Source organism: Dipodomys ordii, unplaced genomic scaffold (genome assembly GCF_000151885.1).
Source record: "Dipodomys ordii isolate 6190 unplaced genomic scaffold, Dord_2.0 Scaffold125, whole genome shotgun sequence".
NCBI lineage: Eukaryota > Metazoa > Chordata > Mammalia > Rodentia > Heteromyidae > Dipodomys > Dipodomys ordii.
In genome coordinates this window covers 3157694-3179367 of record NW_012267341.1, presented here as the reverse complement: position 1 = coordinate 3179367, position 21674 = coordinate 3157694, and the positions used below count along the sequence as shown (strand labels likewise).

The following is a 21674-nucleotide window of genomic DNA, read 5'->3' as shown; positions in this document are numbered from 1 at the left end:
CCTCCAGTAGAGCCTGCAGCCTCTTGCCTGAGCATGAGAGCATCCTGCGCAGATACATCCTGTGGCTCTCTACTCCATGGAGTCTGTTCCAACTCCTTTACCTGCTGTTCCAAACTTCCCCAGAGTGATTTGTTCTGGCTCTGCCTCTTTATCCACACCTTTGCTCAACCAATACCTGTGATTCCCCCCTCCCCCCCCCCCCCCCCCCCCCCCCCTGGCTCCGACTCCGCCGGCTCCGGGCCGTCCCCGCCCCTGGCTCTGGAGCTCTCGGGTTCCAAACGAGAAAGTTCATCCAGGTAACCCCAGAATCCTGTTTGTGCTTTCCTACCCAAATCTAGGCAGGGGAACTCTGGCAGGTGAGAGCCCTGCAGCGAGGCCACAGGTATTTAGATGGCGGGTGGCGTTGTTTCCCTCGGGTTTCTCTTCTTGCAAACTGAGACCAAGGGAAGCTGCTTTGTTGTGGCTTTTTTCTCTCCTAAATTGCACTGGAGCCAGATGTGGGCACCAGTCACCGGGGAGGTCGAGGCAGAAGGGTGGCTAGTTGGAGGGCCAGCCTAGCAAAGAGAAAAAAAGAAAAAAAATTCCCCACTAGCCGCCTGGGACTGAAGCCCCCGGACCCTGGGAAGGGGAGCTCAACGCAGTGAGAAAGTTTCCATTCTTTCCCTCCTCCCTGAAATCTGGAGAAGAGCTCAGTGGGGCTGAGACTTGACCCGGGAAACTTAGCAAGGCATTTCCAGGTGAGCTGGAAGAGGCCCAGGAAGGACTAGTTCTCTTGTTGCAGTGAATAGGGGAAGAGAAGGGGAAACCCCATGAAAGTTTGGGCCCAGTTAAGCTTAGACCCTGAGGCTCTTGATAATACACCCACAGTTCATTTCCTGCCTGGCAGTGGGTGCTGTGTGCCAGATTGCACTAACTGGGATGCCAGCACTGTCTGTGGTCAAGGGGCTTGTAGGGCTTTGGGATCCGATTCATTTGGATTCCACTCCCCTTTGGAGCCTCTGTTTCCTCATCTGTGAGGGGTAGTGACAACCTAGCAGTTACAGCAAGCACTGAACAGAGAATAAAGTGATGCACACGCTGTGCCTAACAAGGTGCTGGTGCCCAGGGACCTCGCTACATGACAGCTTACTACATGACCCTGATGGGCAGGGATGGAGGGCTGAAAGCTGACCACAGACCCCCAGACACACACTCCGCAAGAGCCAGAAATTGATACCTGCCACTGCAATCACTCTGGTTGGTTTGTGGGTTGGGGAGTGTGACACCTGGCCTGAAGAGTGGAAGAGTTTTCAGTAGTTTGGGTTAAAGTTGGAGAAGGTTCTGTTAAAGAAACCCAAACTGCTTAGTGAGCATCTACAACACATGAGACAGCAGGGTGGGGGGATATGGGGATGTACCAGCCTGGGGGCTGGAATCCAGCTATCATAATGAATATGTGGTTTGGTGTGCAGGTGAAGGGTCATGTGGGCACCCACTATCTGCTGGGCAGGGCTGGTCACAAAGGACACTTGCATTTTAGATCTCTACCCCTTCTGGAGAGATGAGTCATTTGTTGTGGGACCAGCTGGGAAGTACCATGAGACAAGAGTCTGATGGAAGGCTGTACCATGTGGAGGAGGCTGTGTTGGGGAGGGGAGAGAGAGTAAGGGGAATATTCAGAAGTTGGGAAACACTTGAGAAACCAGGGTGCAGGGTAAGGGGTGAAACTTGAGCAGGACTTTTTGCCTAGACTTCCCAGTGTTGGTTGGGTTTGGATCAGGCCGTGGCCCACACATGTATTCCTAGCTACTCAAGAAGCTGAGATCTGAGGATTGTAGTTTAAAGTCAGCTAAGGCGGGAAAGTATGTTAGACTCTTATCTCTAATTAATCATGGAAAAAGCCGGAAGTGGTGCTATGGCTCAATTGGCAGAGCACTAGCCTTGAGCAAGAAGGAGCTCAGGGACAGCACCCAGCCCCAGAGCAGAAAAGAAAGATGAGGGTCTGGTATGTAGGGAGAAAGGGGACTTGCTAGATAGTGCCTGTGGTGGCTGGAAAGCGATGTTGACTGCTATTTGTGCTTAATAAACCTCTAAACAGAGCCTTCCTCTCACTGCTCTGTCTGTCCTACAGCTGTGTAGATCAGGGATAGCTGGGACTCTGATATATAAGATACATGAAGGAAAAGCCTTTAAGGGATCTCCAAGGCCTTATAGATTGGAAAGTGGAGGTAGCCAGAGAGAGCAAAGATGGTGTCTCTGGCTTAGACAAAGGCAAGGAGCTCAGTGCCTGCCCACGAATCTCTCAGGAAATGGCTGGGTTCATCGGTGCTAAAGTGTGGGCTTGCCTAAAAGGACAGCCAAGCATGAGTGGCTGGTGGGATGGAGGCTCACAGAGGGCTTTGAGTGCTGCCGTGAGGTGTTTAGACTCAAACTGTAGAAAGTGGGAGCAGGTGAAGGCTTTAGAGCAGAGTGGGAACTACAGGACAGATAGTCTGTCAGCTGTGCTGCAGTGAAGGAGCCTGAAGTTGAAGGGTAAAAGATTATTGGCCATAGTGATGGGGAAAGAAGGATCTTGGTGGCTCTAGAGATGACTGCAGCTGGGCATGGAGGAGGAGGCTCCAGCCATAGGGGAGCACCATCAGAAGGAGGAGGAGCCACAGGGATGAGGAGGACCAGACTTCCAGCCATGTCCTGCTTTTCCTTCTATTCCTCAGCCAGTCTTCTCTACCCCACCCTCATATGGGCTCAGAAGAGTGGCCCAAGACCCTACCCAGCCCAGTTAGCCAAATGGCATCTCTGGTACCAGGCAGCCAGTCTTAAGCTAGGTGAATTGGGGTTCCCTGGATTTTGGTGGAGTTTCTGTAGTCAGGGATAGCCCCTCTCTTGAGGTCTAGACTTTACAAGAGGAAGCTCCCATTGTCTGGCCATCCTCCTCCAGTCCAGGGACCCAGCCCTGGCCTCTGAAGGGGTGTGTGTGTAGGGGGGGTACAGACAGCTCTTTCCATTGCTGAGCAGATCTTTGCCCTGAGTACTGCTTCAGACTTGGAGGGCCAGGCCTGCTGGCTTCCCTGGCTTGGTCCTGGGCCCGTTATGCCCACTTCCTCTGTCTCGTGGGAAGCCTGGGGGTGGTTCTGATTTAATCAAGAGCATCAAACAGCCAGGAGTTGGCTTTGCTCTGTGGAGCTGCTTGGTCTGGGCCCCTTTGTAAAACAGGATGGGACTTGGGGTGGTGGTGAGAGTCCCTGTTTAATCTCAGCTGGGAACTGCTCTACCTGTGGCTCCCCACACCCCAACCTGGCCTGCACAGCCTGGAGAGGAAGCCCAGAGGTAAACAGGGAACGTGTGGTGTGGGATGTGTGGCTTTCCTCCTCCCCCTGCCCCAGATGCTGACTCTGGCAGAGCCCAGTACACCGCCCCGAGGGCCCAATTGGTGTCCTCTGGGATGGTGGGGATGGCTTGTTCCTGACTCACCCAGGGATTCCCCCAGCACCAGTGAGTTTCCTGTCAGCAGATGACGCACTTGAACTCTGTGCTGACTTGGAGAAGCGTCAGAGGGGAGACAAGAGACCTGATTTCTGATCTTGCCAATAGTCCTAGCTCCACTGTTTGTATGCTGTGTGACTTTAGCTAAAGTTCCTTCTCCTCTCTGAACCGCCCTGCCCTGCCCTGCTAGTGGGCCATTATTTAGCTAAAGGATTTCTGAAACCGGGGATGTTGCCTTTGAAAATAGGACACATGTTCAAATGCATGCCTGTGTATGCATGTACACACATGCGTGCATGCACACTACAGTTCTCAGCAACGAATGGGTTGGCTGATGTCCTCAAAGACTACTTTTCCCATCTCCTTCCCCTTCTCATTGTGTTCCCTCCAGAATCAGGAAGCTTAGGAGGATAGCACCACACGTGGCACAGCATGGCTCTCGGAAGCTAGAGGGCTGCCACTGGCCACTGGCCCTTCCTAGCTATGCCATGGACAGGTGTGAGGCGCTGACAGAAAGCTCGCATGGAGTGTTTCTACACCTGACTGGCCTGTACCAGGCCTCTAGCAACTGTGACCCCCCCCTCCCCAGCAGGCTGGCTGCCTTCTCCCCAGCATCACCCCAAGCTCTGTGGAGGAAGCAGATCCGATGTCTCTGCTGTCTCCCACACCCCTCCTTTCTCTTCCCATCTCCTCCCTTTCTGTCTCTACTGAGGCCTTCCTCTTTGGTCCTGTGTGGTTCCGTGGCCTAGGGTGCTTCCTGAGCCCTCGTGGCCAGATGCTATCCCACCCATGTCTACATCCGCCAGGCCTGGCCTGTAGCAGACACTCAGGAAATGTTGATGGGATTGTACTGTAGGGAACCTGAGCAGAGTTTCATCACAATGCAGAGTCGATACTCAATACATCGTAGCAAACAGGGAGCCGAGAGTCAGAGCATCGATGCCCAGTCTTCTCTGCCGGCCTGGCCAGCCTTCTCCTGACATCTGGGTCTAGGGAGGAGAAAGGAGCTGCCTGGCCGGGACCCTTGTCATTAGGGCTTCCACTTGCCCTGTGATGCCTGGCCCTTATCCTACAGAGAGAGGAACAGTGAGGCTTCCTTCCTCTAGCCCGGCCAGGGGCCACTACAGCCTTCTGTGAACCCTGACTCAGCCAGAAAAGGCACCTCTCCATCAGCAGTTTTCTGTGGACAGGGATTGTGCTTGCTGAGGCTTGGGCTGGGCTAATGGAGATGTGCCGTTTAGGACCCATCTTTGCACACCAGCTAGGGGCAGCTTGAGGTGCTCACACACTTCTTACACAGCAGTGTGGCTTCTGTGCCTCCTTGAGGTGCTGCTTCTGGCTTTCCCTGCTGTTTGAGGGATGTCCTAGCAAGGGATAGAGCCCTGAGCTTAGGCCCTTAGGGCCAAACACATAAGGAGATGGAGGGCTGAATTCTGGGCGCCTGGATTCAGATCCTGCTCTGCTGCAGAGCTGTTGAGGGACCTTGGCCAGGAAGGTAACCTCCCAGCTGATTTCTTCTCTGTTCAGACAATAGAGGCTTTAGCATCCTGTCTGGAGCCCAGCTGGGCCTGGGCAGGGAGAATGAGGAAGGGACCCTAGACAAGATTGCAACCTCTAAGATCACACTGAGGGTGATTTCGGGGGTGGGGGTCGGGGGTTCTTCCCAACTGGATGTGGCTTTGAGCAGTGTCTTAACCCCTCTCTGCAGTGTCAGCAGCTGTAAGGGCCGGCAACAGTGGGACCATTGTCCCTTGTTATCGACCAGTTTCACACCTGCAGGTTCAACCAACCACAGCCTAAAGAGATTTGGGAAAAGACTGTGTCTGACTGCACATGGGTTCTCTAAAGTTTTCATTTTTGCTGGGCATACTGGTGGCTCACACCTATAATCCTACCTACTAAGGAGGCTGAGATCTAAGGATTGAGGTTCAAAACTAGCCCATGCAGATAAACCTGTGACACTCTTATTTCCAGTTAACCATCAAAAAGCCCAAGTGGAGGTGTGGCTCAAGTTGTAGAGCACCAGCCTTGAGAAAAAAAAAACAAAAAACCCCCAAATCTAAGGGACAGTGCCTTGACCCTGAGTTCAAGTCCCAATACAGGCATATACACATGTGCACACACACATGCATGCACTCACACACACACACACACACACAGAGGCACACTTTGTCTTTCTTTTCTAAACAGTGCAATATGACAACTGTTAACGGGCATTTATCAGGTAGTGTAACTAGTTAGGGATGATTTAAGATACATAGGTTATATGGAAGTTATGTGCAAATATTACACTATTTTCTATGAAGGACTTGAACATCCATGGGATTTTGTATCTTCTGTGGGTCCCAAGGGACAACTCTCTTCACCTGACAGTGCTGTTTGGCACTGATACAGGAGTTACTGTTTGTGAGACACCCAGACCAGTGCCTGATACATAGTCAGTGCTTTATGTGTCTCAGTGCTCAGGGCCATTGCTATTAGTAGGAAGTGGGACTTAAGTTTTAAGCCTTTGAGCTTGAGACTACAGACTGAGCACCTAGATTCAGCCACCCACTCACCTTTTTCTGGGACAAGTTACAGCCCTTCTTGTAACTGCTATCCTGCAGTGATTTCTCTCCTGGCTTTTGCACTGTGGGCCATCTCTGGGTTTTGCCCAGGCTAAGAGCTTCTGGGTGCTAGCCTCTCTCCTGTCCTGATACAGCCTGGGAGGAAGATGGGTTGCAGGTCCCAGCTACAGCAAGGGAGGTTTTGCCCACCTTGAATGTCAGAGCTGTCCCGTACCTCCCCACTCCACACTCAGAGAGGTGCCAATGTAGATAAACATGGGTAAGTATACACACTGCAATATACAGTTACATATATTAGCTTAAAAGCATTCATTACCTACTTTCCCTTGTTTCTTAGACCCTTCAGCAGTGAGTCCAAAATTTTATGCCCAAGAAAACTAATGAACCCACTCATACAGTAAAGCTCTAAAAACTCTCATCTTTAGCCAAAATATGTTCATGTAGACTTGGGGTCCTTTGGAGCTCTCTGGTATTAATAAATCCTGCATTTTCAAAGGAGGGTGCGGTGTGGGTTTGCTGTGCTCATGAACTTGTCCAGTTTCAGGAGACTTCAGGGAGTGGCTCAGATACAGGTGAAAGTTTAATCCAGCCTTGCAGGGGTGGACCCACCCCCAAGTGCTGGACAGGGTGCAGAAAGCTTTTCCACAGTATCTGAAATCCACAGCTTAATTGCTTCTCTAAGCCCCTGTGTGCCCGCCATGGACTCAGGAGGGTCTACTGCTTACATCAGTGGGTTAACACATGTTAAAGATAGAATACCTCCAAACCCAGGTGTCCTTGCTGACCAGCCCTACCGGAGGTCGTGGCATTCGATGTGGCACCCAGAGGACTTTGTGAACAGCCAGCCCTGGTACTGACAGAGTCACCTGTCTGGATACAAACAGAGCCTGGCAGGAGCCTGCCTTCCTACAAGACCAGGTGGCCAGAACAGCTAATGGCCTGGAAAAGCCTTTTCCTGGTGCCTAGCCAGCTTCCCTGTTGACAAGCAGGTGGGCCCCTGAGCATGCTCAGTATGTCTCCTGAGGAAGCCAATCAGATAAGGCTTGGGGCAGGGCATGAAGGGGGGGCGGGGCAAGGCTAGAGGTGTTTACCTGTTAGAGGTCCCTTCCCCGGGGAAATTAATGGGAAGAGGATTATGTGTTCCCATGCAGACCTGTACTGGGCCCTTCAGATGACTCCTGGTATCCTACAAGCGCTCAATAAATGTTACCTTGTTGTGGCTGATGATAATACCACTAATTATAGTACGGTAGTTGGAAATCCTCTGTCCTAGGAGGCAGACTACTGTTGCAATAGTAGCTGTAAAGAGGTGTCATTTATAGAGGATTTAGACATTCTTTGGGTGGGTGGCAGGGTGATTTCTTTGAGGCCTTAAATCCAAGAGTTAGGTCATCTTCTGTCACCTGGACAGTCTACCTCCATGACCCCTGACCTCTGAACATAGAGAAATAGTGCAGGGAGAAAGTGTCTCGGCATCTGGGCTTTTGAGTCCCTCTGATCCTCTTTCTCTGACCCAAGGTGAGCAGCAGGTTCCTCACTAACCAGGAGCCAGCTACAGCACGGTGCTGAGGTTCTCAAACGTCTTGCAAATGGCAAGCAGGGGAGCACAGGGCTGTTCCTTCAGCTTGGGGTTCTTGCAGCACGGGCGTCCATGTCCATCAGACCTCGGCTCACAGTATCTGCTCCCCTGAAGCATGTTTGTCAGCAACCAGGGCTTTGGTTTCCAGGGGGGGTTAAGTGAGAAGATGCTGGGGAAATGGCTAGTGGCCGGAAGGGTGCTCCGTCAGGAAACGCCAGAGGTTGGTAAGCAGGAAAACTGCAGCTCCTCTTGCTGCCGTTTTGGAATAAGGAACCAAGAGTCTTCTTCTTCAGAGCTGAGGTTCCTGATGAGGCATGAAGAGGCTTGCCAGGGCTGCTGGAGTTCTGTGGCGAGCCACAGTGGTCATCCTTCCCAATGAGCCTGTCTGAGCCCAGCCTGGACATGGGTGAGTTGAGGGCAGAGCTGGGGCCAGCTTGTGTCTAGAATCTCAGGATCTTGGTGTTGTGAACACATCTTACAATAATTGACTCGTCTACCTGTCCAGTCTGAGCCCCTGCTTGTTTACCCCAAGGCTTGGAATGCTCACTCCCCCCCCTTTCATCTCTGGACAGATGTGACTCAGAAAATATGGTACAGGTTGTACTTTCTCATCCCAACTGGGCTTGTTGGGTTTGTGTAGACCATATAGATGGCAGACACACTGCTGGGGCCACAGCATGGAGCTGGGGTCCCAAGGCCTGGCATCTAATAGAGAAAAGATGTTTCCTCTTATTTGGTTGGCCATGGGGCTTGAACTCTGGGCCTGGGCACTGTCCTTGAACTCTTCAGTTCAAAGTGAGGGCTCTACCACCTGAGCCACAGTCTCACTTCTGGTTTTCTGGTGGTTAATTGGAGATCAGAATCTCACAGACTTTCCTACCTGGGCTGGCTTCGAACCCTACAGGTTCTGCCTACAAGTGTGAGCTACTGGTGCCTGGCTGAGAAAAAATGTTTCTATCAATTAATTTAAAAAAAATTCAGGCCTGGCCCTGGTAGCTCATACCTATAATCCCAGCTACTCATGAGGCTGAGATCTGAGATCATGGTTCCAAGCCAGCACAGGCAGGCAAGTCCATGAAACTCTTATCAACAATTAACCACTAAAATGTTGGAAGTGGACGTGTGGCTCAAGTTGTAGAATGTTAGCCTTGAGCAAAAAAGCTCAGGGACAAAGCCTAGGCCCCATGTTCAAGCCCCAAGACCAGCAAAACAACAACAAAACAAAACCTCTCATGTTCATCTGAACCAAATGGCAAAACCAACTAAACAAAACAAACTCTGAAAACAAAGCCTTTTAGTTATTAAAGAAAGATTTTGGTGGAAAATTTTCAAGCGAAGAACAGACACTCAGAAGGAAATAATCACTCTGAGATAAAAATCCACTGTGAACAGTTTAGTGTTTGGACCTTTAATAGAAAACAACTCCCCCCCGCCCCCCCCCCCGCCACCCCAAGAAGCATTAGCATCTCAGATTGGGATCATGCCATGCACACCACTCTGTGGTGTGCCTAGGGAGGAGCTAGCTGTGTGACTCAGGGTCCCTCCAGGCCTGTTTCCCAGCTGGCAGCATTGCCATGCAACTCTCAGTAACCTGGCCTAGTCTCCCTTGCTATGGCACCTGAGGCCATTTGGAGTTTAATCAGTATCCACATTGTCCTATACTTGTACCTAGTTCTTCTAAGTGCCGTGAACTGGATTCTTACAAGTGGCTTTCCAGTCAGGTTGTCTTCAAATTCAAGGTCTGGGGACCAGATTCCCAAGGAAAGTGCTTTCCCTGGGTACCTGGAAGCAGCAGACACACCTAAATTTAGCCTACTTTAGAGAGGGAAAGCATCTGTCCTTGCACTAGTAGACCCATAGGAGTAAGGGTGTGTGTGTGTGTGTGTGTGTGTAAGAAAGATAGATGGAGGAGCTTTTTTCTCAGCAATTATAGTCTGGCTGCTGACCTTTCTCCCCTCTCCTCTCTGGGAGCCTGTGGTATCATTAACTAATCATGGGATCTCTTTACTATTTAATGACCTGTCCCCACAGTGACTCCTTCCTCCCAGTAGCTTCTGGAAACCAAGGGACAGGGGAGATGAGATCGTGGGAGGAAGCCCATTGGGAGCAGGAGGTGGGTTCTGACACGCAGGGCAATGTCAGCCTCACCCCTAGTTTCGGGTTCTGTGGGTGTGGGGTGTAGTCTGAGAACGTGCATTTCTAACAACACCAGTTCTCAGGAGCTGCAGAGCTGTGGTGTGGGGTGGGGGCCTGGCCGGCCCTGTCATGTCAGCTCACCTTATGAAGCCTGAACTCAATGCCCAGGATGACAGTACGGTGTTACCAGCCCATTTTACAGAAAGTAAACTGAGGCTCTTGCAGGCAACTCACTGTGTCCAGGAATGCTCAGGGCACCCACTGGAGCCCTTACTTTGAAACTGTGGGCCCATTGAGCCCCCACCCTTACCCTACCCAAGGATCTACCCCATAGGTCTGCGGGAAACAGAGACCTCCCCCCCCCCCCCCCCCCACACCTCTGAGCCAGGGTCTTCTTGTATTCCCCCGCTGACTGCTCTGTAAAGTGATCTTCTGAGTCTCGTGTTCTCAGGCCAGTTTCTGTTCCCAGTCATTGTTCTCAGCAGGTTTTCCGGGAATCCGGAAACTTTCTCCTGCTAAGCCTAGGCCTTGCCCAGCAGGTCCAGCAGAGGAAGGGAAAACATTGGGTATGGGCCAGGCCCTGGCTAGATCCCTACCAAGGCATACTGATAACTGGGTCACCTCCCCAAGTGGAGGTCAATAGCCCTCTCCCCCATTTTACAGATGAGAAAACTGAGGCTCTGAGCGCTATGACCCTTGTTAAAAGGGGGAGATCTGAGCTTTCAATCCCAAGTTCCCAGGCTAGCGTTGATACAAAGGAGCTGGGATAGGGGGCTGCGTGCAGTCTGTGCCCCACCCTGCATGCATGCATGCAGTCCGGGCAGCCTCAGGGGCAGGGTTCTATCTGGACTCAGGGTCCTACCTCGTCTTCCGGAGACCAAGTTCAAATCTCGCTGTGCTGCTGCCCGGCGTGGAGAAGGCCATCCCCCATGGGTCATCCCAGTTCTCATCTCTTCCTAATGACTCCTTGTGCTTTCCAGCCGTTGCCAGTGGTGGCTTTCTCAATCTCAGCCCCTTAGGCTGCCCAGTTGGAAGGTATCATTACACAACTCCATCTTACAAGCAAAGATAGGGTAGTGAGGGAGATGTCCTAGGTCCCCAGTCAGCAGGTGCTAGAGCAGGGCTCAGTCTTTGAGATCAGCGGTCACATCTGAGCCTGCTCAGCCTCAACCCCACCTCCTAGAGGAGCAGGGACCTCATTAGGCTCAGGGACCCCATTAGGCTCCAGGGTTCTGGGTGCAAGGGGCCCAAGGATCCCACACAGGCTGATCTGGCATCTTCACCCTGGGACAGAACCCATGTCGACAGAAAAGAGAATCCAAGCTGTCTGTTCTTGCCCAGGCCCTGGTGTTTGAGAGCCCTACTGGGAATGGAGTGAGACTCTCAGGCTGAGAGCACCGTTGATGCCTGTGCTCTGCACCATGCTTGTGTTCTGTCTCCTCCCCTCTACGACCTGTCTTCCTCTCTCCCAGGCTGCCTCTGTCCATGTCACCCCTAGGAGACTCTGGCCAGACAATTTTTGTTGTGTGATGCCATGCTGAGGGCATACTGGCTAACCCAGTTAGTGAGCTCTGGGCTAGGCTTGACCACAAGGATGAGGCTATGGGCCTGGAGGACCAGTGACTCTCACACTGGCTCATGACTTTGAGTAAGACACTTATCTTCACCCATGACTTCTGAGATTTGCAGAGGAAAAAAACCCAAACCATCCTGTGGAGGCCAGCTCTCCCCTGCCCCCTCCCCCCCCCCCCCCCCCCGCGGAAATGCCCATTGCTCCCCTTCCCTGCAGTGAGCAGGGCCTGCTTCCTGCCTCACCCACCCCAATGCCTCTGAGGCAGTGTCTGGTTGGGCCTTGGCCTCAGGCCCTACCTTATCTGCTGTAGGAAGGGTGTGTTCTCATGGTAGTCTGGGACTCTGCCTGGACCTCTCTGAGACTCAGTTTCCAGATCTGTGCGGCTGGGGGAGGGGGACCCTCACCCCTGGTATTGTAGGTCTGTGATGTGATCAGCCAACAGGAAGTCTTTCTCAAGATACATGAGCAGGGGTGGGAAGGCAGGGGTCCATCTCAGGACCCCGGGCCTGTCCATTTGTGGCACAGCTCAGGGATACGTCCCTCTTCCTAAAGAAACACCAGCTCCCTCTTCCCACCCAGAGCCTCTCTTCCTGCGAGACAGATCCTGCCCAGGTGTGAGGCCCTGAGACCAGGGTATCAACGCATGTCTCAGGCCTGGTACTCTGGAGCAAACTCCTCCTGGAAACCCCTGACACCCCTTCTTCTGTCTGCCTGGCTGTCTGCATGGTTCCCCTTGCTCAATGTCATTAGGTCCAGAACCTTCTCACGCTGATAGTCATCAACACATTTCCCTTGATTGTACAAGAGACTCTCCCTCCTTAGACACCTCCCACAGCAATGGTGGGGCCATTGCCAAGACCCCGCAACCCTCCAGCCCACCGCCAGTCCCTGGGCCAATTCCTGCTTTGCTTCCCAAAGGGCTGACCCTCTATCACTCAGGAGGGGGGGGCGGTGCTGAGTGCAAGGTGTCAAGGGTCAGGGCTAGGGACTGGTATAGGGACCACCCTCAGTCCACAGATAGGTAAACTGAAATAGTGAGTAATGGAAAGAGAGAACTGGCTTGGCTGATCGTCCTCCTTCCTTGTATACAGACCTCAGGGCCAGGTTGCTGCTGCCTAGTACCCGACCTGCTCAGGGGTAACTGGCCTGGGTCCCATGCTCTGGCCGTCCACAGACTCTGTGCATATTGGAGAGGTGATATGAGAGCCAGGGCAAGGACGCCACAGATACGGAACTGTAGGAGGGCAGAAACAGGCAAGGGGGCCCTTTCTTCCTGGCCTGGGCTGGTGGCCGGTGCTTTGACCTTGAAAGACCTCCTGCCACATTCTTGGCGGCACAGGCTTGTGTCCTCTCCTGTGCCCAGACGCTCAGCTCACCTGAGGATCCGTGGAGGCTCCCTGTGCCTGTGTGTGCAGGCGGCACAGCATCTCCCTTACCCTGCCCACCTCCTACCCTGTACCCTGAGAGCCCTAATACAGAGACCTGCAGCCTGAGAGGAAGTCAGAGCCATCTCCCCAGATGTGGAGCTGAAGCTCAGCAAAGACACTTGCCCATGGCGAAGGAGCATACAGAGCCAGGTTTTGAACCCACATCTCTGGGTGTGTTCTAAGCTCTCATGCCAAGGTAGGCAGTGATCCCTGAGATCTGTGTGGGAGAGTGGTTTGGGAGGGCTGCATGGAGGAGTGGCATTACACCTGCCTCTCTCTCCCTTCCTGAGCTCAGTGCCTGGGAAAGGGGCACTGGCTAAAAGGACTCCTGCTGCCATGTGGGATCCCTGATCAGAGTCTCCTCCCTCTCCCTATCACCTGCAAAGAGCCCACACACCCAGTCTGGGACTTGGGAGCCCTAACTGTGGCCCAGCCATCTGCCTTGCCAGCCAGGCCCTGGGACAGTTCTGTGAGATGCCCCCCCCCCCACCGTGTCTGTCCCCAGAGTGTCTTCTGGTGGGTGGGGTTTGCAATCAGGCTACAAAGCACCACTAAGTTTGGTGGATTATTTCAGTTATCATGTAAACTGCAGGCTCCAGGCAAGGCAGTTAAGATGGCTTGTGTATCAGACTATTGGGGTTCTTCTCTGGCCTATCAGCACTATAACCTCGGGGAAATTTCTTTGCCTATCTGGTCTCAGTTTCTTCAGCTGTAAAATGGGATCACAGACAGTGCTTTATCTCCCAGGAAGGGAGCCAAAGTGCTTAGCACAAGGACAATTGTGCAGAGGAGAGCCAGGTTTGTCACTGAAGAACTGGAACCTGGAACCTGGCTTGTCCCTCAGAGGGAGTGTCCAGGGGCGGCACTGTCACACACACTCCTGGTGTGCAACTGCTCATTTTTACATAAGCTGGTGCTTCTGGTGGACGGGGTATGATCTGTCCATCCATTTCCTATGTCCATCTTGGAGGCAACCTGTGATAGGGCTGAGGGACTGTCGCTCAGGATGGAACTCTTGGTTCTGGCAGGGCTGATCCTCAAGGCCTCTGATCTTTTGAGCCTTACACCCTGAGGAGAGCATCCTCTCCTCTCCTCTCCTCTCCTCTCCTCTCCTCTCCTCTCCTCTCCTCCCCTCTCCTCCCCTTACCCCTCTTCTCCCTTCCCCTCTCTCCTCCCCTTCCCTCCCCTCCCCTCTCCTGTCTTTCATTCTTTCTTTCTTTTTTTGCCAGTCCTGGGACTTGAATTCAGGTCCTGGGCACTGTCCCTGAGCTTCTTTTGCTACCACTGGAGTCACAGCACCACTCCTAGCTTTTTCTTTTTTCTTTTTCTTTTTCCAGGGCTTCAAGCATGCTAGGTAAACATTCTTCCTCTAGGTCACCTTCCCAGCACTCTTCCTTTCTTCTTTTCCTCCTTCTCTTCCTCCTCCTCCTCCTCTTCCTCCTCCTTCATTGTGGTGCCAGTACTGAAGCTTGAACTCAGGGCCTCTTTTGCTCAAAGCTGGTGCTCTACCACTTAAGCCACAGCTCTACTTCGGAGGGGGGCGGGGAGGGGTGGTTAACTGGAGATAAGAGTCTCCTAGACTTCCCTGCCCAGGCTAGCATCAAACTGCAGTCCTCAGATCCTCCTGAATAGCTAGGATTGTAGAAGTGAGCCGCCAGTGCCTGGTGCATGCTGTCATCTTTGAGGCTGTCTCTGAACACTAAACTGGTTGGGCCTGGTATTTCAGCCTGGCCCTGTGCCCACCTCTGTCTCAGCTAGCTAGAGAAAGTGTCCATTGGCATCTGGCCTGGCCATTGCCCTTTTACACGGGCATCTGACAAACCCATTCTGTCCTAAACCACAACAAAACGTCCAAGCAGAGATTGAAAAAGGAGATCTCGGGAGGTGAAACTGCCAGCCCAGTCAGCAGGACTTTCAGGAAACACATCACCTGTCAAACCTGAAAACAAACACACCACAGTGGCCTCTTTCTCTGAGCGATCGGACAAAGTCCTGAGGGACGGAGGTGTGTGCCAGCCACCTGCCCACAGTGCAGTGCCCAGGGTGGTGGCTTCTAGAGCAAGGCTGCTGGGCCAGCTCTCCTTTTGGTTTCTCCCAGGTGGAAAGATTGCTGGACTTAGGGAACCCCGGGGGACCTTTGATCTCGGGGTGGCCCCAAGGTCCCTGCTGAGCTATGGGCAGAGGCCTTCTCCTGCAGGTGGCCCATCCTCTCCCAGGAGCGGTAAGGTCTCCTGGGGCTCCAGGCTGGGCACTCAGAGGATTCAACCAACTTGTAGAGGTCATCTGATCTCAATGGGACATTCCCACTTTCTGCAATCCCCCATCATCTCAGTCAGTCTCTTTTATTTGGTACTTGCTGAAGGCCAGACACCTCTCATATACCCACTCCTCTAGGCCTGGTCATTACCCACTCTGGAGCTCATTTTACAGGTGGGGGACACTGAGGCCCTGAGGTGAGGCCACACAGGCTGGCAAGATGTGGCCGATGTGGCCTCTTCATGCAGGAACACTGGGAGAGGGGACTAGCTTGGTGGCAGCTTCCTGTCACACCTGCAGGGGTGGGCAGAGTCCCTGTCTCCTAAGGTCCCATGGCAGGTTAGCAGATACACAGCAGAGCGAGGGGCGGGACCGAGGGCTGGCAGTGTAACTAAGACCAGCACTCCTACACCTCTTCATGGAGAGGCCCCAGGGAGCAGGGACAGCATCCCGTCGAGGGCAGAGCTGTGGACGGAAGCCCTCTCCTTCATGCTCAGCCTCTGCTGGCTGCATGCCATCCCTTGCTGTCTCTGAACCCTCAACCTGCAGTGACCTCAGAGGCGTCAGGCCCAGCGACATTGCTCTGGGGAAAACAGCCTGAAGGAAGCGAGCTTTGAGGAAGGTAGGGTGGAACAGAGGTGTCACAACACTTACTGTCTACTCCACAGAGCTCAGAGACCCCCGGGGCCCAGGCTGCAGCACAAGAGACACTCACTCATCAGGATCGCTGGTCACAGGGGCCATGTGACTAGTCCCTAAGAGTTCCCACAGTCCTGCTGAGATGCGGTTGCGACAGAGCACTGTACCCGGAGCATTGCAATAGGGAAGACAGACCTTTGGCAGATCCAGGTTGGCTCCCCAGGGCCTGTGAGCCCCTGGGTGGAAACATCGGTCTACACATCTGCTGTGATTTTTTTTTTTTTAAAAAAAAAGAATCCTAAATAGAGAGATTTGAACTCTGAGATTGGCTTTGCCCCTAGGGAGAGAAATTTTGGGAGAGAAATGGAAAATACAAAGGCCCTGGGGTGAGAAGGGCCAGGTGTACTGAGACATTAGAAAAGAGATTGATGAGTATGTCTAAGGGGCCTGGGGTGATCCAAGGAAGGACAGAAGAGGGACAGGGCAAGCCATACAGGGCTCTGCCAGCTATGTAGGATTTTATAGCTTCCACATCATCAGCTGCATTCTCACTGGAGGGTTGCAGGCTGAGAGGGACAAGCTGTGGACTGTATTCTGCAGTCCCTCCTGGCATGTGATTAAGGGATTGATGAGGGGGTATAACCAGTGGGTATAGCCAGTGCCTAGCCAGGCTCTGTGCTGGCCTAGGTAGGAGGCTGTTGGTGAACGGAGGTTTGGAAGAGGCAGCTTGGCCCCCAGGGGTTTGTTCTAAGCACTTGATGGGTGAAGGAGCCATTTCCTCTCCTTCTCTGAATCCTGTAGCACTTAGAACGCACGAGCCCCACAGGGGGATGTTGGAGTGGGAAGCCTTTGCTTCAGTGCTTCCTAAGAGGCAAAGCACACAGTGTTGGAGCTCTTGGGTGTTTCGCACGTGTCTGGGAATGACTCAGGCTCGGTATTTACTGCTGGCCACACCGCTGGCGTCTGGGGCTGGGATGGTCTGATGCACAGTGACTCTCAGGAAGGAGCCTTGCTGCTCCCACACCAGGTAACAGCAGAGCCGTTTGTTCTCCACAGAGCCTCCCTCCCGCCTCCACACTCATCTCTGAGAAGCTGCTGGGGAAAACACTGCTCTGGTCCACGCCTCGCGTCACACAGGTAAGAAGGAAGCAGGTCTGGGGAGGGCAACCACCTATATGGGACCACCAGTCCCAACTCCCCACCCACCAGGCCATTCAGAAACATGTGGGTGCTTGGGTCAGGCCAGGGAGCTACCCCTGCCTCCCCTTTCCAGGAGAGGGACACAGCAAATCCACAAGGAGGGATGACATAGGGCGGACACGGGTCCTCCCCAGCCCTAGCCTGTGCCCAGGGGCTCCAGGGAAGACAACATCCTTCTGCCATCCTCTTTCTCGTCCTTCCACCTTTCTTTTTTCCTTCCTTCCTTCCTTCCTTCCTTCCTTCCTTCCCTCATTCCTTCCTCCTTCCCTCCTCCCTCCCTTTTTTCCTCCCTTCCTCCTTTCCTTCCTCCTTTTCTCCCTCCTTCCTTTTACTTCTCCTTCCTTTCTTCCTTCCTTCTCTCTTTCCTTCTTTCTTCCTTCTTCCCTACTTCCTTCCCTCCCTTTTCCTTATTTTCTTCCTTCCTTCCTTCCTTCTTCCCTCCCTTCTTTCTCCCTTTCTTCTTCTCTCTCTTCCTCCTTTCCTTCCATTTATCCATCCATCCATTCTCAGTATTCATCTATACATCTGTCTTCCTCATCTAGCATTTTATTCAGTACCATTTGTTGGGTACCTTCTTTATTATTGATTGTTATTTTTAGTTGATTAATTAACTCAACTCAGGGCCTGGGCACTGTCCTTGAACTTCTTTTACTCAAGGCTAGTGCTCTACCACTTGAGCCACAGCACCATTTCTGGTTTTTTGTGAGTATTTAAATGAGAGTCTCACAGACTTTCCTGCCCCTCAGATCTCAGCTTCCTGAGTAGCTAGGATAATAGGTGTGAGCTACCAGCATTCAGCATTATTATTATTAAGTAGTTCTTTAAAGGGTTTCAATTCAACATTTCAGTATATGAGTACAATGTATTTGTGTGTGTGTGTGTGTGTGTGTGTGTGTGTATGTGTGTATGCATACGTGCGTGTTTGTGCACGCACGAGCACTAGCACGCCTGTATTGGACTTGAATTCAGGGCCAGAGTGCTTTCCCCTAGCTTTGAGACACACCTTTCCATTTTTAGTGATTAATTAAGAAGTTGAGACACTCACTGTCCAGGTGACACAGCTGGAGAGCAGTGTAGTGTTAGCGTGCTTCAGTATCCAGGGCCACCTTGAGCGGGGGCGGAGGCTGAGGTGTGGTGTTCGTGATAAGGCTGACTGTTGAGAATTTCCTGGAGCAGATATATCTGAAAAAAGGTGAGTGGAAGTTCATATGATATTAGGACCTCAGTTCCATTATACAAACTGATTTGGCATATGACAAATGATACATTTAGTCAATTTAAATTGTCATTACTTAGAAATGGTTCATTTACCTGAAATAAAGTATAGTCAACATGATAGTTCCTGAACCTTCTGTAAGCCGTGCTTGCATTCCTTTATGCTGTCAGTGTGTGTGTGTGTGTGTGTGTGTGTGTGTGTGTGTGTATGTTCTTGCTGCTTCTGCTGCTGTTTGTGGGGTGGGGGTGCTGTTCCTGGTGCTTGAACCCAAGGCTTGGGTGCTGTCCTTGGACTTTTTGTGCTCAAGGCTAGCACTCTATCACTTGATTCACTGTTCCTCTTCTGGGTTTTTGGCAGTTAATGGGATCTCCTGAACCTTCCTGCCTGGGCGGCTTTTGAACCAAGATCCTCAGATCTCAGCCTCCTAAGTAGACAGGATAATAAGCATTGACCAAGGATGCCCATTCATTTTGTTTTTTAGCACAGCCTGCCTGACAGGCATAGATAGCCCTCTGGAGATTACAGTAGAGTACACAGGAGAGATAATGGGGACAGCTCACCCCTGCCTCTCACCTCCCCACTTGCCATCTGACTCGATACCCATGGGAAGCCAGCTTCGGCCACGGAGCCCTGTGGGTGCCTCAGCTGACCTCATCTCTTCCCGGCAGGCAGGCAGGAGTTAGGCAGGTGGTGCGGTGAGATGAGGTCCTCCTGGGTCCTGGACCATTGTCCAGGGGTCTCGTAGCTTTCTTCTCTGGGTGGCAGTCAGTTTCTGCTGCCATACCTCTCCTGAGCTCTCCCAGGATCCCATCCCAGGGCTGTCCTGTCCCTCTTGTGTACACAGCCAGTCCCATTGTAAAGAGACTTGTTCATTAGGTCAGTGGGTGTGGCTGTGTGCCAAAACAGCTTCATGTGTGGACGCAGAAATTTGGCTTTTATATCATTTTCATAGGTTAGAAAATCTCCTTTTTGGCTTTTTTGAACTGGTTAAGAATAAAAAATATATATGAGGTGGGTGCCAGTGGACACACTCCTCACTACTCAGGAGGCTGAGATCTGAGGATTGTGGTTAGAAGCCAACCTGGACAGGAAAGTCAGAGAAACTCTTATCTCCAATTAACTATCAAAAAGCCGGAAGTGGAGTTTTAGCTCAGTGGTAGAGCAGTATAGCCTTAAGCAAAAAACATCTCAGGGACTGCGCCTAAGCCCTGAGTTCAACCCCCAGGACGAGCGCACACACACAAATCTGTTCTTAGCTCACAAGCTGTACAGGAAGTGGGCAGGAGCTGGACAGAGTCCTCAGGCCGTGGCACTTGCTCTCTAAAACTTATTTCCATCTTTGGGACAGGAACTCTGCTTCCCCCACCCCAGTATGAGAGGGCGGGGCTGGAATAAAACCCCAAGCCCCCAGAATGCAGCTTCAGGGTCTCCTGTAGCTGCAGTAGTTGGTGTGAATGCTCTGAAATCAGCGCCTTAACTCTATTGCTGGTGTGGCCCCAGCCTGGGATGAGCTGACCCTTCCCCTTGGTGGAGCTGCCTCTTCTGCTGTGGGAGGAAAATGTCCTCCATCCCCTGCTCTATCACTGTGCTCTCTTGTCACTCTGGCTTACTATCCTGGACTTCCGGCTCTCTTGGAGCTGTGTGGGTCTTAGCACCAGGCCTGTCCTGATAGGCTGAGCTGCCTGCCAGTCAAGAGCTACCTGGCTCTTATTTCACTGCATGAACCCTCTGCCTCTGGCATGGGACTGAGTAGATGGGGTGAGGAGGCCTGGGCTCTGTCTTGCCTTCAGCTGTTCCTCCCTTACTCTGGGATATAAAATAGCTTAGCCCAGTGCCTGTATAATATGCTGGAGGCCAGCCCCAGTGCCTAGGGTGTGGAGTATTGGGTGAGTGGGCAGCATGAATGACCTGCCTTCCATGTAGGCAGAGGTCAGTGAAGAGGGGGCCTCAGTCTTGAGCTTTCTAGCTTCCTCCTTGCCTTCCGAACCAGAGCTCCTCTGAGCAGTGACTGCTCAGAGGTCCTCACCATCTACCTCATCTGTCTCATGCAGCATAGAAATCAGATTCAGACTAGCTCTGAAGCCAAACCAAGCCAAAGTATATTTGAGAAAAGAGGCAGGCAGCCCCAGGTATGGTTTTCATGGCCAGGGGTTGGGGTTTGGGGGAGAAGAAGCTGAGTATCCATGCCTTTTCCAATAGAGACTGTGAGTGTACATGCACTGCTTTGCACAGGGCTCAAAGTGAGCCCATTTTGTGTGGTCACATAAGGTACCATTAGGCTCAGGGTCAGTTCTCAGTCAGATTTTTCAATATCTTGGTGGTCTCTGCTCTTAACCACTTGTCCACAGCCCACAGCTTCCTGTCTGTATTTGCTTGCTGGCAGCCAGGCCTGCAGCTTCCTTCTGCCAACTAGAGGAAGGAATCTGGCCTTCCCCACCGATACCTTTATGGCCTGGGCTCCTCCCGGAAGGGAGCACTTTACAGTGGGTCAAGTGTGGGCTCTGGGCCCAAGATCACTTACAAGCTCTATGATGTAGACAAGTTATAGCCTGACTGAGCCTCAGGTCCCCCAGGGTGGAAATAGTCCGTCTTGTGGGCTAATTGGAGGAGTAAACGAGCTGAGGTCTGAGAAGAGCCACTCCTTGGTCCTAGGGAGTTCCCATATCTAATCTAGTCTTCCCTAAAGCTACCTCTTGGGCCTCCCTACTTTCCCTATCCTGGAGCGCTCATCTGTCCAGAGGACGTGAGCACCAACAGGGTAGATTCTGGAACCCAATGATAGGCCTGCAATGGGGATCCCAAAGTCAAGGCCGTCCCCTCCCTTTTCCATAGCAGCAAGCCAGAGGCCTGCGGCTCCAGCTAAAGAGACAGATGGAGTTCTCTGATGACGCGAGACTCACACTTGGTGGCTAGGATCTGAGACCCCCAGCCAGGCCCAATAAAGCTGTTCCCTGGCAGGAGAGCAAAGCTCGCCTGGCCTGGGTTTTCGTTTTTCCTGCCTCAGTGATTCGTCCTGGAGTTTATGAAGAGCCTGTGGCATTGTCAGAGGCTGTGGTGGGGTCAGAGCTGTTGTCAGGAGCTGTCCTTGGGGTGTCCTGGCAGCTCCACCCTCCAGCCAGGCTGGAAGAGGAGGGCATCTTGGCTCTCTGGCTCTGGCATGGGGGTCCTCATCTTCTCCTTAGTGGGGTAGGGGATCCCTGGTTCCTAGACCCTGCCATCTGCGGTTCTCAGTCCCCAGTCTCAGTCCTGGTGGGTTAGAAAAGCCATCTGGTCTACCTGTGTGGCCCTGGAACCCTCTTTAGGCATTCACTCATTCAGGCCGGGCTTCCATGCCACGGGGGTGGGGGCTCACCACTGCCCAGGCAGCCTTTCTTTTCTTAGGGAAACTTCACGCTGTTCACCGACGACGTTGCACTTTGCAGCTGTGACAGCACTGATGTGAAACTCAATCCCTCCACACAGGCCCACTCCAGTCACAGAGGTGGGGGCTGAGCTCCCCTGGGCAGGGAGGGTGGAGGTGAGTGAATATGAGCACACCTCAAAAGGGTGCAGGCAGGGAAATGCAGAGGAATAAAGGGTATGAGCACCCCAGGTCTCCCTTCCATCCCCTCCACAGGGC

General features: G+C 52.6%; 1 protein-coding gene across 3 annotated transcripts in view; it reads left to right on the top strand.

Moving 5' to 3' along the window:
- The window catches only part of Cd82 (CD82 molecule), a 37955-nt gene that overhangs the window by 473 nt on the left and 15808 nt on the right, over positions 1-21674 (top strand). For 2 of the 3 annotated variants that reach the window (XM_013030051.1, XM_013030052.1), the window contains exon 2: positions 16696-16776. The exons of the other annotated variant lie outside the window; for it this stretch is intronic. The gene's annotated coding sequence lies outside the window, so the exon portion shown is untranslated. The remainder of the gene's footprint in view (positions 1-16695; positions 16777-21674) is intronic. 3 annotated transcript variants of the gene reach the window in all.